Below are 14,878 nucleotides of genomic sequence, written 5' to 3'. Positions count from 1 at the left end.
AGAATACTTATTTTTATAAAACCTGTGTTGTGTCCATCTGTAGTGTTATCACTGTATTATTGTGTATATTCACAAATGCTTAACACACTGCCTCTGAGATAAGCCTGTCTGCTCGTGCCAAGCTACCAAGGGGGTGAGCAGGGGTTATTAAGGAGTGTAATCCCCTTATCCTGACTTAGAAGTAAGGGTCCCTATTTGGACAAAGGTGATAACCATTGACAACTAGAGACCCCCAGATCTAACAGGGTCCATAGAGGCCTAAGATCCCGGGATACACCTATGGGCAGTCTTAGTATGGCATACACTAAGTGTGTTTGTCTGCTGTTTTGTGAGTACTGTCGTTGACGGTACTGAGAAAGGGAACTTGAAGAGTGACAAGTTGGAATTGTTGAGATTTCTTCAGGAAGTGCACCAGGAGAGATCTTAAAGATTTTTAATTGAAGAGTGTGTGGGAGTGCAGGGCGGATATACAGACGTGGAGGCTGGATATATTGTCGAACAAATGTGCTTTTATTAGCAGTAGACACAGTTTCCTGTTTAATATGGCTATCACGAGTCTCTTTTCCACTCTCAAGGAGGCTTGTCGCAGTGGCCCCGGGGTTCCCTCCTTTCTCAGGTGGTAGATGGATGGGGTGGTCTTCGTAGTTGTCTGTGGTGTCTCTTCCCCGGAGGCTTCCCCAAGAGAAAAGAAGAAAGGAAGCCTATCAGGTCACTGTGCTATTGAATTCTGACCGTCACCTACACCCAGTAGTGCTCAAGATTTTAGGATTGTGAGGGGAATAAGGGATTACGAAGATGGTGGATATGGAATGCACCCTTGTTAAGGTCAGGTTGTCAGGAATCCAAATTCCGCCATATGTGTTAACGACAGGTTGAATAATGCAGTGCATACGATAACACTCAGGTCTTCCCCTTTTCCCATGCAACTGTGTCGTAATGTAAGGCTAAACAGTATAACCACAGTTAGTGTCCTTCCCCTCTTTCATGCAGGTGTCAGTTGGTTCCTCACCTCCCCACCCTCCCCTTAATAACACTCTTCCCCGTTATAGAGCACTTACATGGCTCCGCCGTAACTATCCTGAGTCACGGCTGCTCTCCAGCATCCTCGGTTGGAATCCACCACTCCTCCGTCCAGTGGTCGTCGGGTTCCTCCATCTCCTGGTCACGCTGGCTGGTTTCTTCTCTCTCTCTTGCTCTCGGTTCTTCGTCTCGCTCTTCTGTCTCAGCGTCCAGCTCCCCGCTTCGCGTTCTTGGTCCCGCCTTCCAGCCGGTCAAAGACGCCTCTTCCAGTCCTGGGTTCCACTTTATTGGCTGCCCTCAAGTGTTTCCCGGGTCAGCACCATCCCCTTGCGATACAGAGTCGCGCTGCATGGAGAGAGTCAAAGTACGTGTTGGCTGACAGGTACGTGTCTCTCCCGTTTCCGCCTGTGTCTGTTCCCTCTGCGCAAAGGATCCTGGTGGCAGTAGTCCCGGTCTCCCATGGCTCCCTTTCTCACAGAGTGGAATCGCACTGGGCGAGGTTTCACTGGAAACTAATGGGATTTTCTGAATGAGTGGGTATGCATAATTCTTTTAGTGGAACAGACAAAGTTGTTTTATGTTGCATTTGTCTTTCCGGGAAATTTTGTTTTAAAAGGACGAACCAAAAAAGAAGATGAACAGTTTGTGAAGAGAGGGCCAGTTGCAGTGAGGAGTTAGACTGATGTGATTTAAGTGTTGCCCTAGTAGTGGAGGTTGGTGTGAAGCTGTGCTGGTATTGTTGGATGAGAACGAACAGTGATTGGAGGTAGAAACAATAATATGGAAGAGAGTCTGGAGATTTAAAAACAGATTGAGTTAGAGTAAAGAAATTATGAAATTCTTTAAACTGTTAAAAGACTTAATGCACAAGGATGAGCCAATATCAACTAGGAAAGGAATTCCTGTGGCTAAAGAAGGTACGCTTGCTTTGCAGATTTCAGTAGAGAGAGGATATCACACTTGTACCTGGTTAGAGAATTGGGTAAAATATACAGAGTAAGATGGTCTCTTCGCATTTCCACAGTAGGGGACATTTAATGTAAGGATTTTAGAAAATTTGAGAAGACAGATGAATGATCTGAAACCTAGTCCTAGCCCCACACAATATGAAGCCCTTGAAGAGTGGGAACACAAAGCATATCAGAGAGAAAAAGAGAAATGTCAGGGAAGATATAGAAATACACTGAATCGATATGCAAAGGCAAAATAGGATTCCCACAAAAAGTTATAGAGACAAGATGTCGCTTTGGGAGCCCAAATGTATCCAGTAATGGTAGCTGAACATTAGGAAGGAGAAAAGTGTGAGGAGAAAAAGAAACATGTTGAAGAGCCAAAAGCTCAGGTACTTCCTGTGACAGGTGAGACTAGAGGATACAGATGATGAATTATTGAACAAACTTTTATTGAATAGACTTCCACCTTACAATGAAGAACAGAATAATTCAGGGACAAATCCATTTGTGGGTTTAAGGCCAGAAGCTCCACCTGCAAATTTAAATCCAGCCTATAAAAGAATTTTCTGGGACGAAATTCAGACTCCTGAAAGAGCAGGATTTTCAAATGTAGTTATGACAAATAGTCCTGATGCATTATCAGTTCCCATAACTATTGGTCCGGTTGTTCCGCTTTATCAGACAGGGTGTGGAGTTTTGCAGAACCATGCACAAACAGTTCCAACTGGAACTGTAGGAGAAATCCATTATTTACAAGGGACGAGAGAGATTGTGAGAGATCAGGGAACATTATTTACACCAGAAAAAACTGGAACCCATGGGAGTGGTGTTGAAATGTGTAATAGAATGAATTCCACCATGGAAGGGGGAATAGAGCCATTAATAAGCATTTCAGAAAAGAGTCTTGAAACACCAAGTAGAGGACAAAGAATGATTACTGAGCGAGTTTTGAAAATCGAAAACCAAAAAGCATATTCACACGTAGTGCAGAAGATGGGAGAAGTTAGTGGACAATCTCAGCAATCAGACACGAGTACCTCGATAGGGCCTTCTCTGGAAGAACTTGATGATTGGATTAGAGATATAGTTCCTACTGGGAGTGTATTAAATAATACAAATTGACGCATTAATATAGATGTGAGCAAATTAAAAGTGGAATTAGAAGAAATGATATGGGGACAATTAATCCTGAGAGTCTATCAAAATATTTTATTGAGGAATTACTATTCATGTGTAAGGACATAACATGGAAAACAAGAAATATTCATGAGAAGTTTGCAAAGGTATCATAGAAATATGGGATGGATGTAGAAAAGTCCAACACCTTACAGAAAACATATCGATTGGATTTTAATGGCAAATATTTGGAGAGTTTTAATCCCTCTTGAAAAAGACTGCAAATGAGTTATTAACAACTCTGAAGCGATGGGGAGAAATAGAAAGATGGGAAGGCAGAGGGGCTAAAAAGAAAGAAGATACTACAGTGGTTCTACCCTTATACTCAATGATGGAAAAGGAAAAGGGTGAGGCAGATGCAATTACATATCCCATGAGAGAAGTACCAGGGGTGGGGGTTATGTACATGTAACCTGGAGTAGACAAGACTGATTGTCCTTTACTAATGATTTTCCGAGGTTGAGAGAGAAACCAATCTGGTGGTATAAACAGGTGGGAAGATTCGTGAAGGTTGCAAAAGTTTTGTTAAAGGATTTGGATGCTTTGTTTGATATTGTGGTTCCTACAAATTTATGGGTGGAATGTAAAATAGCTGTTGATTAGCCAGAGATGGAACCAACTAGAGATCCAAAAACAGGTGTGCTATCAGGAGAAGTGATAAAAAAATACTATCAGGTCATTACGTATTTGAAAGGAAAGTAAGTAAGTAAGTAAAAATTTTATTGCACAATTATTTAAAATCATTGCAATCTGCACATCCAGAAAATGACATTTTAAGTAAAAAAGAAGTATTCAAGTCTGTTAAAAAAGACAATAAAATTGATGGATTGGGTAAAGGGAAGGGGAAGCAGAAAAGCTAAGGGAATGTCACTTAGGGAGGGTAAAATTCAAGCTTGCTCGGATGATTGAGTTGAGGAGTTAATTTCTGTGATGAATTTTACAAAGCGAGTCGCCAATTGTGGCGAGTCCCCCCTCATACATGCCTCGAGCGCTTCTTGACAAGTCCTAATGCCTAGAAAAAGCCAAATTGGTCTAAGCCAAAATATTCTTTACGCCCGGAGGTGATGGCAAATGCATAGAATGTGGATTAGGCTTTCCTCTCCCTGGTTGCAGAAACGGCACTGAGAGGAGGCTTCTTTCTTGTATCCTTGGCCAAACTTGTATGCCTTCAACAGAATTAAGCCGAAATGAAATCTCATTAATTGATGTTTGATATATGGCTTCATTGCTGATGCGAGATAAGATGGTAATGTTTTCGGGGCATATAGTTTGGCAGCCCATGGGCCGTGAAAAAGCTGGAGGACCTGTTGCATATCCGATTGATTTGATAGGATTTTGGCTTGCTTGGTTAAAAGCTTCGATTTCATTTCATCGGGCAAGGAAGAGGACCATATGTCCCCCGCTTCAAGGGAATTGAGGCAGAATGTCAGATATTTATTCCAAGATGTATTTGGGTTGCTAAGCAGGAGCCATATGCAGCTCTTCAGCGTGTGGGGGTTAGCTTGTTTCGCTTTCAGACAGTATGAGACGTATCTTGCTCCCATAATAGAGCGCATAGAGGATAAGGAAAATTCTTTCCGGATTTGGGCATGGGAAGTCGATTTGGTAATCGGAAGACCCGGCGATAGCATGATGATTGTGCTCTATCTAGCCAGTTGTTCATTTTTTCTTTGAAGATTATTGCGCCAAAGGAGATTGTAGGCAGGAATTTTGTTTTGATTAGTTTTATCAAAGGGACAACATCTTGGGAATGCAGAGCACTCTTTGTTCTCATAAAGGCCCCCTCTAAACTGCAAGTCACTGCCTGCATCTCTGTTGTAAGCATCGAGCATCTCCCTTTATGATCAACCCAGATGCCCAGATATTTATATGCAGTGACAGTCTCCAGTGGTTTCCCTTCTATAAACCACTTGATCTTTTTTCCATTCGCAGGTAAAATTGCCATTGTTTTGGTTTTACTAACGTTTATCTCTAGCATATTGTTTTCACAATACTGGGCGAGGGAATTGAGCAGTCTTTGAAGGCCCTCCTGGGTTTGATCTAGAAGAATGGTATTGTCTGCATATTGCAGAATTTGGATTTTACTTTGACCGATTCCTGGAGGGAAAGCTCTTGATCGGGACAACCATTCAGGTAGGTCGGCAAGGTACATATTGAAAAGTAATGGCGCAAGGCTGCATCCTTGTTTTAGGCCCATATTTGCAAACATTTTATTGGAGGTAGACCATTTCGATGTTACTCTGACTTTTACCCAGGTGTCCGTGTGTAGGGCTATTAGTCTGTTTAGTAGTGCCCGTGGGATGCACCATCTTGCCAGTTTTTCCCACAATTTAGGCCGACTAATGCTGTCGAAGGCTTTACGAAAATCGATGAATCCCATGTACATTGATTTGCCTTTTGCAGCTAGGGTTGTTTCCATCAGGTGGGCTATGGAAATCAGTTCAAGAAGTCTTTATTCGGTTATTTCACCATAAAAGACATAAATACAAAATACACAATAATATACATAAAATCAATATTAAATCATCAACATCGAATTGACTTCATACAGAAATATGCAATAATTTAAAAGGTGTCACAAATACCACATTACCACAGTAAATACAAGATAAAAGCAATCTCTACTGATTTTGTTTCATATACCTACATCTGATCACCCATGCCCAACCAAGGAACTTGGCAACCCCCACAACAATAAGTGGATCCAGGTTAGTTTTTAACAATCTCAAGGCCTCTGCACACGAGCGAGTGCCGAGTTGACTACAAACTGGTTTGAGCCACTTAGATCTGGGGGCAGAATATAAGGGGCACACAAACAAAAAGTGAGACAGACTTTCCCCATGACCCTGACAGTTTGCACAAAACCCCTGACTAGCATTTCCCCACTTGTTGGTAAAGTCTCCTATAGGGAGTGAGCCACATCTAAATTGAAAGAAGAGTTTGCGGTCCAGAGGTTTGGTGATAATTTCCCAGTATCTTTCTAACCTGGGAAGATCTTTGTGCACCATAAATAATCCTGAAAGACTACTTGGGCTCATTTTTGAGAAGATATTATACATCACCCAGTCCCAATAACATTTTTTTAACTCTGTTTTAGATGGAAATGTGGCTGTCTCGGGCGATGACCACAACTCAGTGAGGCCCATAGATAAAAGAGTGGCCTTAAGATCTCTAAACCATCCTATTTTTAGGGCTCCTGGGATATTTTTTACCTCCTGACACGCTTCAGCATAGTGATGTAAGGCTGGCGTTGTCCACAAGCGTCGCCAGAATGATAACGGTCGGTATTTGGCGTAATCGACCACCGAGTGACACCCTAGGTCGAATAAAAGGGGGATTAAAGGTGTCGACTGAGGCAGACCAGTTACCATCCTTAGGAACTTGTTTTGGGCGAGTTTCAGGGAATCCAAGTTGTTAACACCCCATAGCTCTGCGCCATATAACACCGCTGATAAGACCTTTCCACCATAGATCTTCATCAGCGGTGACATAGGCTTCGTAAAAGAGCTTTTATGTTCCTTAATCAAGACTCCGCCCAGCTGCTGGTGTTTCAGGGTCATGAGCTCAATCTGGTGGGTCCAGCTTAATGTGTCACTGAAGGTAACTCCCAAATAGGTAAAATGCTTGGTCTGCTCAAGGGGGGTATTCCCCATTGTAACCCTAGCCTTGACCTGTTTGTGCCCCCTCATAACCATAAATTTAGTCTTGGCAACGTTAACCTCCAGCTCATGCTCACTACAGAAACTCTCAAACCTCGACAGTGCTAGCTGTAATCCCTGTCTGGTTCTCGAGATCAGGAGAGTGTCGTCAGCGAACATGAGCAGAGGGATTTTCATGCCGGCCAGACTTGGAGCATCTGTGGGACAGCCTTCAAAATACTTGGTGACACTATTTATGTATAGGGAAAACAGGGTTGGTGCCAAAACACATCCCTGTCTGACACCTTTCGACACAGGGAAGTTCTTAGTCACCTCACCAGGTTTGCCCCATCTTACAAAGGCATAAGTCTCTGCGTGAAGATTAACTATGATGCGGACCAAAGAGGGAGGCATACCCATTTCCAAAAGGCAGTTCCATAGCCCAACCCTCGGAACAAGATCAAACGCAGACCGAAGGTCTACGAATGCCGCAAATAAGTTGCCCTTGCCCAGAGTGACCGTCTTCCAGTGTAATAACATAAACCGGAAAGCCTGGTCCAGGGTACTTACATGGGGTCTAAACCCTGCTTGGAGAGGGGTAAGTATATTATGTTCTTCGATCCAAGCCTGGACCCTGGCAAGGACTAGGCGAGACACTATCTTTTGAACAGCATCAATCAGGCTGATCGGTCGGTAGTTGGAAGGAACCGACCGATCACCCTTCTTGAAGATGGGCAAAATCTCAGCACCAGCCCAAGAATCAGGCACCTTTGCTCCCCTAGCCAACGTATTTGCCAGGTGCAGAAGGTATGGTACCCATAGGTCTTGGTCCTGTTGAAAAATGTCTGCTGGAATGCAGTCCGGGCCGGGAGCTTTGCCTCTGGGGATGGTATTCAGGACGTTTTCCACCTCTTTGGCCGAAAACACAAGGGTTTCAAAGGACAGTGGCCAGCCGATAGTCGCTTCCCCCACCCTGAGGCACCTGAACTGTTCCTCAAAATGGGACACCCATTTTTGTTGGTCGACGGAAGCAGGGCTGGGACGATCATCCAAGGACTTACCCCATTTAAGGAGATGCCAAAATTTCGTTAGATTACTAGAGCCACAGGCCTCAACAAGAAGAGCCCAGCGCTCTTCATCCCAGGCGGCTTTAGCCCGCCGTTTAGCTACATTATAGGCCTTCCTGCAAGATTTGATTAGGGCTGGGTTCCTAGATTTTAATGCTATGAACAGGTTTGAATGGGATGTACCACACTCATCGTCAAACCAGTTCGCAGGCTTCCTCGGCTTTCCTGGGCCCTTTTTGGCTACTACTTCAATGAATAAAGTCTTTAGGGATACAAACAGGCTGGCATGAATGTCAGAAGTTTTGAGGAATATTTGGTTCGGGTCGTCACATTCCTCAAGAACTCTTAAGGAATCAGAAACCAGGGATCTTATTTTAATACGCGCATTCTCATCCACGGCAACCTTTGGCCAACGAACCCTCCTCATATCATATGTTATTACCAAGGCCTCTTGTACGACATTGGAGTGGCGCACAGAGGACCCGGCAAAACTGAAGTCCTTTAGTTCAGCTAGGAGGGGTTCGTGATCACTTTCGGGCCGTGGTCTGATTATCATATCCGAGACTAGGGGCCACAAAGATGCATCGACTAAGATATAATCGATGCGACTACTATGCCTACCATTAAAGAATGTTGGATTGCCCAGTCTGTCCGATCGCGTACGACCGTTTAGGGCACGCAGTCCCCAATTCAGACATAGGCCTTTAATAAAGGTGGCACTTTGGGACCACTTAGTGATCGGAGGTAGCTCAAGCTGTGGAATGCCCCATATCATGTCCTCGCCCTCAGTTAGCATCCCATCCTCCCCACTCAGGGGTTCGAAGCAGGTATTAAAATCTCCCATAACCACCACATGGCCCCCATGTTGGGTAGAGCCAAGAAATTCATCTAAGAGTGTTAGGGTAGATGATATACGACCACCCGTTGTTCCTCTGGCATAGACGTTAAGCAACAACATATCCAACCCACTATTGAGTTTCAAGCTAACTACGAGGAGGTCAGGACAGTCAATGTAGATTTCTTTTGCAGAGACCCCTACTGCTTGGCGCACCCAAACAGTAAGTCCCCCCATGGCCCTGCCTCTTTGACCTCTAACTGCGGGTTTGTTAAAACTCAGAAAACCTGGGAAAAAGACCGGAGGGATTGACCACGTCTCCTGAAAGGACCAGACGTCACCTTGACTGATGAAGTCTGCCCAGTCAGGTATACATATACAGGAATCTATGCCCGCCACATTCCAACTTCCCAGAGTGGTACCTTTAGGGCAAGCTTGGACACCCGGGACACTTACAACTACGGGAGAGGGGTCTTCAGGATGAGGGGAACTTGCTTCAGATAGGGGGACCTCAGCAAGCAACCCATCCTTTGACTTGCTACATAACCCAACCCGAGTTGCCGGTACTGAAAAAGGGCCTGCAGGAGAAGCAGCTTTAGACGGCACAGTGTCGTAAGACGATGGTGAAGTGGACCGCTCATTTGGGTATACTGGGTTTCCATCCTCACAACACTCGTGTGGGGCTATAAGACTTGCAGCATTACGAGTGAGGATACACGAGGCCGCTCCCACAAAAGAATTAAACTGGGCGTCGGTGTTTTCCTCACTTATTTGTCAATCAATAGACGAGAGCCCAGAGAGAGGGTCATACAAATTTCTCAGTGGAATGTTCCACAGATCTTTAGGATGGGAGGGTCTATTAAAATGAGAATGAGCTGGAAATAAGCTTGGAGGCTGCAGTGACTGTGTAAAAACTGGTGTTGAGGGAATCAAAGGGTACGGGGGATTATTTGGAAAAGGCAATACCTGGTTTGTAGAAGGACCATGGGGCTGGATAAATGGCTTAGCCCAACCCGGCGTTTGTACAGGACAGTTGTAAGTGGATTGGGTGTACGAACGATAAAGCGCTTCGGGATTGAAATTGGGAACATGGAAGCTTGATGTGAAGTTGGACCATCTGGGGGGGTTTTTGGGTTTGTTAGTTCTACCCGGAAGACGCTTGATCGGGTTAATCAAAGTTTCGGGGTAGAAGTAACTTAAATTCTTTGTGGAAATCCCTCCCTCGTTGTTCCCCACATACCAATCAGAAAGGTGGGATACAACCCTATGGTCTCTAAAATTAATAATTACAATGTCCCCCTCAATATCCTTGGGCCGCACCCCAACCCACTGACATCTTCTAGCCGTGACAATATCCCCATTGAGGTTAGGGGGAAGGGGTCTGTTTGTTTTTAGCCAAAAAATGACTTTGTTTTTTAAGCTATCGTCATTTTCCCAGTCCCCTTCCTGAACTGGTGGCACACCTGTCATAACAATGACAAAATTTAAAGAGTCGGGTGGCAAGTCTACGTTTCTTTTTAACGGTGGGAGATTCTTCTTTTTACAGTTTACATCGGCGGATTTACCCATCCCTTTCTTTGTCGATGATGCCGCTCCCTTAGCCATTGATTTGCTATTTACCACACTTGGATTAGCTGGCGCCGGGGGTAGTGTTACTGAGGATTTCGCAGCCACTAACGGTGCATTGTTTGAAATGGTCACTGATTTGGTGGTATTGGAAGTTAGCGTTTTGGTGGTAATGGAGGTAGGATGACTAGTTACTTTGGATGATGTGCCAGCAACATGGGGTGAACTTACAGGGTTAGAGGAAGGGACTATATTTTTATCTAAGCCTGTGATATGAGATGATTCAATGGACGCCACGAGGCGATCCAATTTTTCACCCATAACTCTTACACGCTCTAGCAGGGGAAGCATGTAAGATTTGATAAGCTTCTCCAAAATGTCTAGAGTCACTTCACCTACCCCTAAGGTGACTAACTCTGGTCTTACTACCTCAGGGGCTGCATGTTCATCAGCATCTGTGGGGAAGGGCTCAACTACAAGAGGTGGACCCAACGCACTATTTTTGTTGGGTTTCGTTGGTGGTGGAGACTGGCAACTACGCCCTTTCCTTTTTACCCCCCCCTTCCGCCTTTTCTTCCTAGGTGGGGAGTGAACTACCCTTAAAGCTGCGTTAGACGTGGGTCCTGGCTTTAGGCCACTCGCCTCTGGAATGGTCTCTCCTGGGACAATACAAACCAGAGACAGGTTGGACAACAACGGGGATGGGTCTACTTCCCCGCTGTGTGACTCGGGAATGTTTGTTTCGATTATACTAGAATGATTGACAGGGGGGCAGACCAACTGACTACCACAAATAGCACTGCTACAAGGCGGGGAAATAGCAGGGAACCTAAAAATACTAGGGGTAAGATTAAGGTCAGTCATGTCAGCATCGATAACACTCAAACCTTGGGCAGGGAGATCCTTAGTGATATTAAGGACTGTCAGTGGGATATTTTTTAACTGCTCAATTGAGCGTCTACGCTCGGCTCTCCTTTCTGCAAGAAGTAGGTCCATATCAACCTCCTTTGCAGATTTCTTAAAGAATTTGTCAAGGGGACCCAAAACAGAGACACTCACACCTGGTGGGGCAGAATGACTCATGATGACAATAAACAAACCAGGATAGTGGGGTTAGAATTGTGACTAGAAAACAATGCTAGCAATCCCTATTATAAAAGTGCTTAGACACTGCTTACTACAATTAAAATGAGAAATGACCTGGCCCAGCCCGGCCTCCTGCGGCCCCGGACGGCCACAGACGGTCCCGCCCTTGTCCCGGGCTTCTCCCGGCGCCCTCCCGCGCGCTCCCGCGCGGCGGGAAAGACTGCTCCTCTTAAAGATACTCTAGGGAACCTAGGGGGCGTGGCCGGCAGGGAGAGGAGCCCAGCTGACAAAGGGCGCGCGGGGACTCCTGGAACGTGGAGTCCACCCGCTCAGTCCTCGCAGCCCTGCCGGATGTCCAGGTAAGGCCCCTTGCACTCTGACCCCAGCCGCTTGAGTCCGCGAAGCGGGACCCGCGCAGCGGGTCCGGCGAGCAGCAGCGGCTCAGCAGGCTGGAATACAAGGTGCTGACGAGTGTGGCGTGGCGTGAGGTCCAGGCGAGAATACCACTGCTGTTAATGCTGGAAGCGTCTTTAAGGAGCTGGGTTGGGGGCGGGCCGGCAGGGAGAGGAGCCCAGCTGACAAAGGGCGCGCGGGGACTCCTGGAACGTGGAGTCCACCCGCTCAGTCCTCGCAGCCCTGCCGGATGTCCAGGTAAGGCCCCTTGCACTCTGACCCCAGCCGCTTGAGTCCGCGAAGCGGGACCCGCGCAGCGGGTCCGGCGAGCAGCAGCGGCTCAGCAGGCTGGAATACAAGGTGCTGACGAGTGTGGCGTGGCGTGGGGTCCAGGCGAGAATACCACTGCTGTTAATGCTGGAAGCGTCTTTAAGGAGCTGGGTTGGGGGCGGGCCGGCAGGGAGAGGAGCCCAGCTGACAAAGGGCGCGCGGGGACTCCTGGAACGTGGAGTCCACCCGCTCAGTCCTCGCAGCCCTGCCGGATGTCCAGGTAAGGCCCCTTGCACTCTGACCCCAGCCGCTTGAGTCCGCGAAGCGGGACCCGCGCAGCGGGTCCGGCGAGCAGCAGCGGCTCAGCAGGCTGGAATACAAGGTGCTGACGAGTGTGGCGTGGCGTGAGGTCCAGGCGAGAATACCACTGCTGTTAATGCTGGAAGCGTCTTTAAGGAGCTGGGTTGGGGGCGGGCCGGCAGGGAGAGGAGCCCAGCTGACAAAGGGCGCGCGGGGACTCCTGGAACGTGGAGTCCACCCGCTCAGTCCTCGCAGCCCTGCCGGATGTCCAGGTAAGGCCCCTTGCACTCTGACCCCAGCCGCTTGAGTCCGCGAAGCGGGACCCGCGCAGCGGGTCCGGCGAGCAGCAGCGGCTCAGCAGGCTGGAATACAAGGTGCTGACGAGTGTGGCGTGGCGTGAGGTCCAGGCGAGAATACCACTGCTGTTAATGCTGGAAGCGTCTTTAAGGAGCTGGGTTGGGGGCGGGCCGGCAGGGAGAGGAGCCCAGCTGACAAAGGGCGCGCGGGGACTCCTGGAACGTGGAGTCCACCCGCTCAGTCCTCGCAGCCCTGCCGGATGTCCAGGTAAGGCCCCTTGCACTCTGACCCCAGCCGCTTGAGTCCGCGAAGCGGGACCCGCGCAGCGGGTCCGGCGAGCAGCAGCGGCTCAGCAGGCTGGAATACAAGGTGCTGACGAGTGTGGCGTGGCGTGAGGTCCAGGCGAGAATACCACTGCTGTTAATGCTGGAAGCGTCTTTAAGGAGCTGGGTTTGGGGCGGGCCGGCAGGGAGAGGAGCCCAGCTGACAAAGGGCGCGCGGGGACTCCTGGAACGTGGAGTCCACCCGCTCAGTCCTCGCAGCCCTGCCGGATGTCCAGGTAAGGCCCCTTGCACTCTGACCCCAGCCGCTTGAGTCCGCGAAGCGGGACCCGCGCAGCGGGTCCGGCGAGCAGCAGCGGCTCAGCAGGCTGGAATACAAGGTGCTGACGAGTGTGGCGTGGCGTGAGGTCCAGGCGAGAATACCACTGCTGTTAATGCTGGAAGCGTCTTTAAGGAGCTGGGTTGGGGGCGGGCCGGCAGGGAGAGGAGCCCAGCTGACAAAGGGCGCGCGGGGACTCCTGGAACGTGGAGTCCACCCGCTCAGTCCTCGCAGCCCTGCCGGATGTCCAGGTAAGGCCCCTTGCACTCTGACCCCAGCCGCTTGAGTCCGCGAAGCGGGACCCGCGCAGCGGGTCCGGCGAGCAGCAGCGGCTCAGCAGGCTGGAATACAAGGTGCTGACGAGTGTGGCGTGGCGTGAGGTCCAGGCGAGAATACCACTGCTGTTAATGCTGGAAGCGTCTTTAAGGAGCTGGGTTGGGGGCGGGCCGGCAGGGAGAGGAGCCCAGCTGACAAAGGGCGCGCGGGGACTCCTGGAACGTGGAGTCCACCCGCTCAGTCCTCGCAGCCCTGCCGGATGTCCAGGTAAGGCCCCTTGCACTCTGACCCCAGCCGCTTGAGTCCGCGAAGCGGGACCCGCGCAGCGGGTCCGGCGAGCAGCAGCGGCTCAGCAGGCTGGAATACAAGGTGCTGACGAGTGTGGCGTGGCGTGAGGTCCAGGCGAGAATACCACTGCTGTTAATGCTGGAAGCGTCTTTAAGGAGCTGGGTTGGGGGCGGGCCGGCAGGGAGAGGAGCCCAGCTGACAAAGGGCGCGCGGGGACTCCTGGAACGTGGAGTCCACCCGCTCAGTCCTCGCAGCCCTGCCGGATGTCCAGGTAAGGCCCCTTGCACTCTGACCCCAGCCGCTTGAGTCCGCGAAGCGGGACCCGCGCAGCGGGTCCGGCGAGCAGCAGCGGCTCAGCAGGCTGGAATACAAGGTGCTGACGAGTGTGGCGTGGCGTGAGGTCCAGGCGAGAATACCACTGCTGTTAATGCTGGAAGCGTCTTTAAGGAGCTGGGTTGGGGGCGGGCCGGCAGGGAGAGGAGCCCAGCTGACAAAGGGCGCGCGGGGACTCCTGGAACGTGGAGTCCACCCGCTCAGTCCTCGCAGCCCTGCCGGATGTCCAGGTAAGGCCCCTTGCACTCTGACCCCAGCCGCTTGAGTCCGCGAAGCGGGACCCGCGCAGCGGGTCCGGCGAGCAGCAGCGGCTCAGCAGGCTGGAATACAAGGTGCTGACGAGTGTGGCGTGGCGTGAGGTCCAGGCGAGAATATGGAAATCAAGTTGTCCTCGATATGGTAACCTTTTCGGAAGCCAGTTTGGCTAAAAGGGATTAAGTTTTCCGTTTCCACCCATTTTGTAAGTTCTTTTAAAAGTACACGTGAATAGGCTTTCCCATCTACATCGAGCAGGGCTATCATTTGATAGGTATCGGGTTGGAGCGTGAGCCTTTTTTATGGAAAGGTACAAGGAATGATCCTTGCCAGGAGGGCAGGATTGTGTGTCCCAGTATTGCATCCTTGAAGAGGGGAGTCAGTATTCCGGCCCATTTTTGTGCGGATGCTTTGAGTACTTGCGTAGGGATCCCGTTGGGTCCGGGGGCACCACTGGAGCGCATTTTCTTTATGAGTCCTACTATTTCTTCTGTTGTTATCTTGATGGTGGGGGTTGTGCCATCC

The sequence above is a fragment of the Lissotriton vulgaris genome, chromosome 9, assembly GCF_964263255.1.
Source record: "Lissotriton vulgaris chromosome 9, aLisVul1.2, whole genome shotgun sequence".
Lineage (NCBI taxonomy): Eukaryota > Metazoa > Chordata > Amphibia > Caudata > Salamandridae > Lissotriton > Lissotriton vulgaris.
This window is presented reverse-complemented; position numbering follows the sequence as displayed.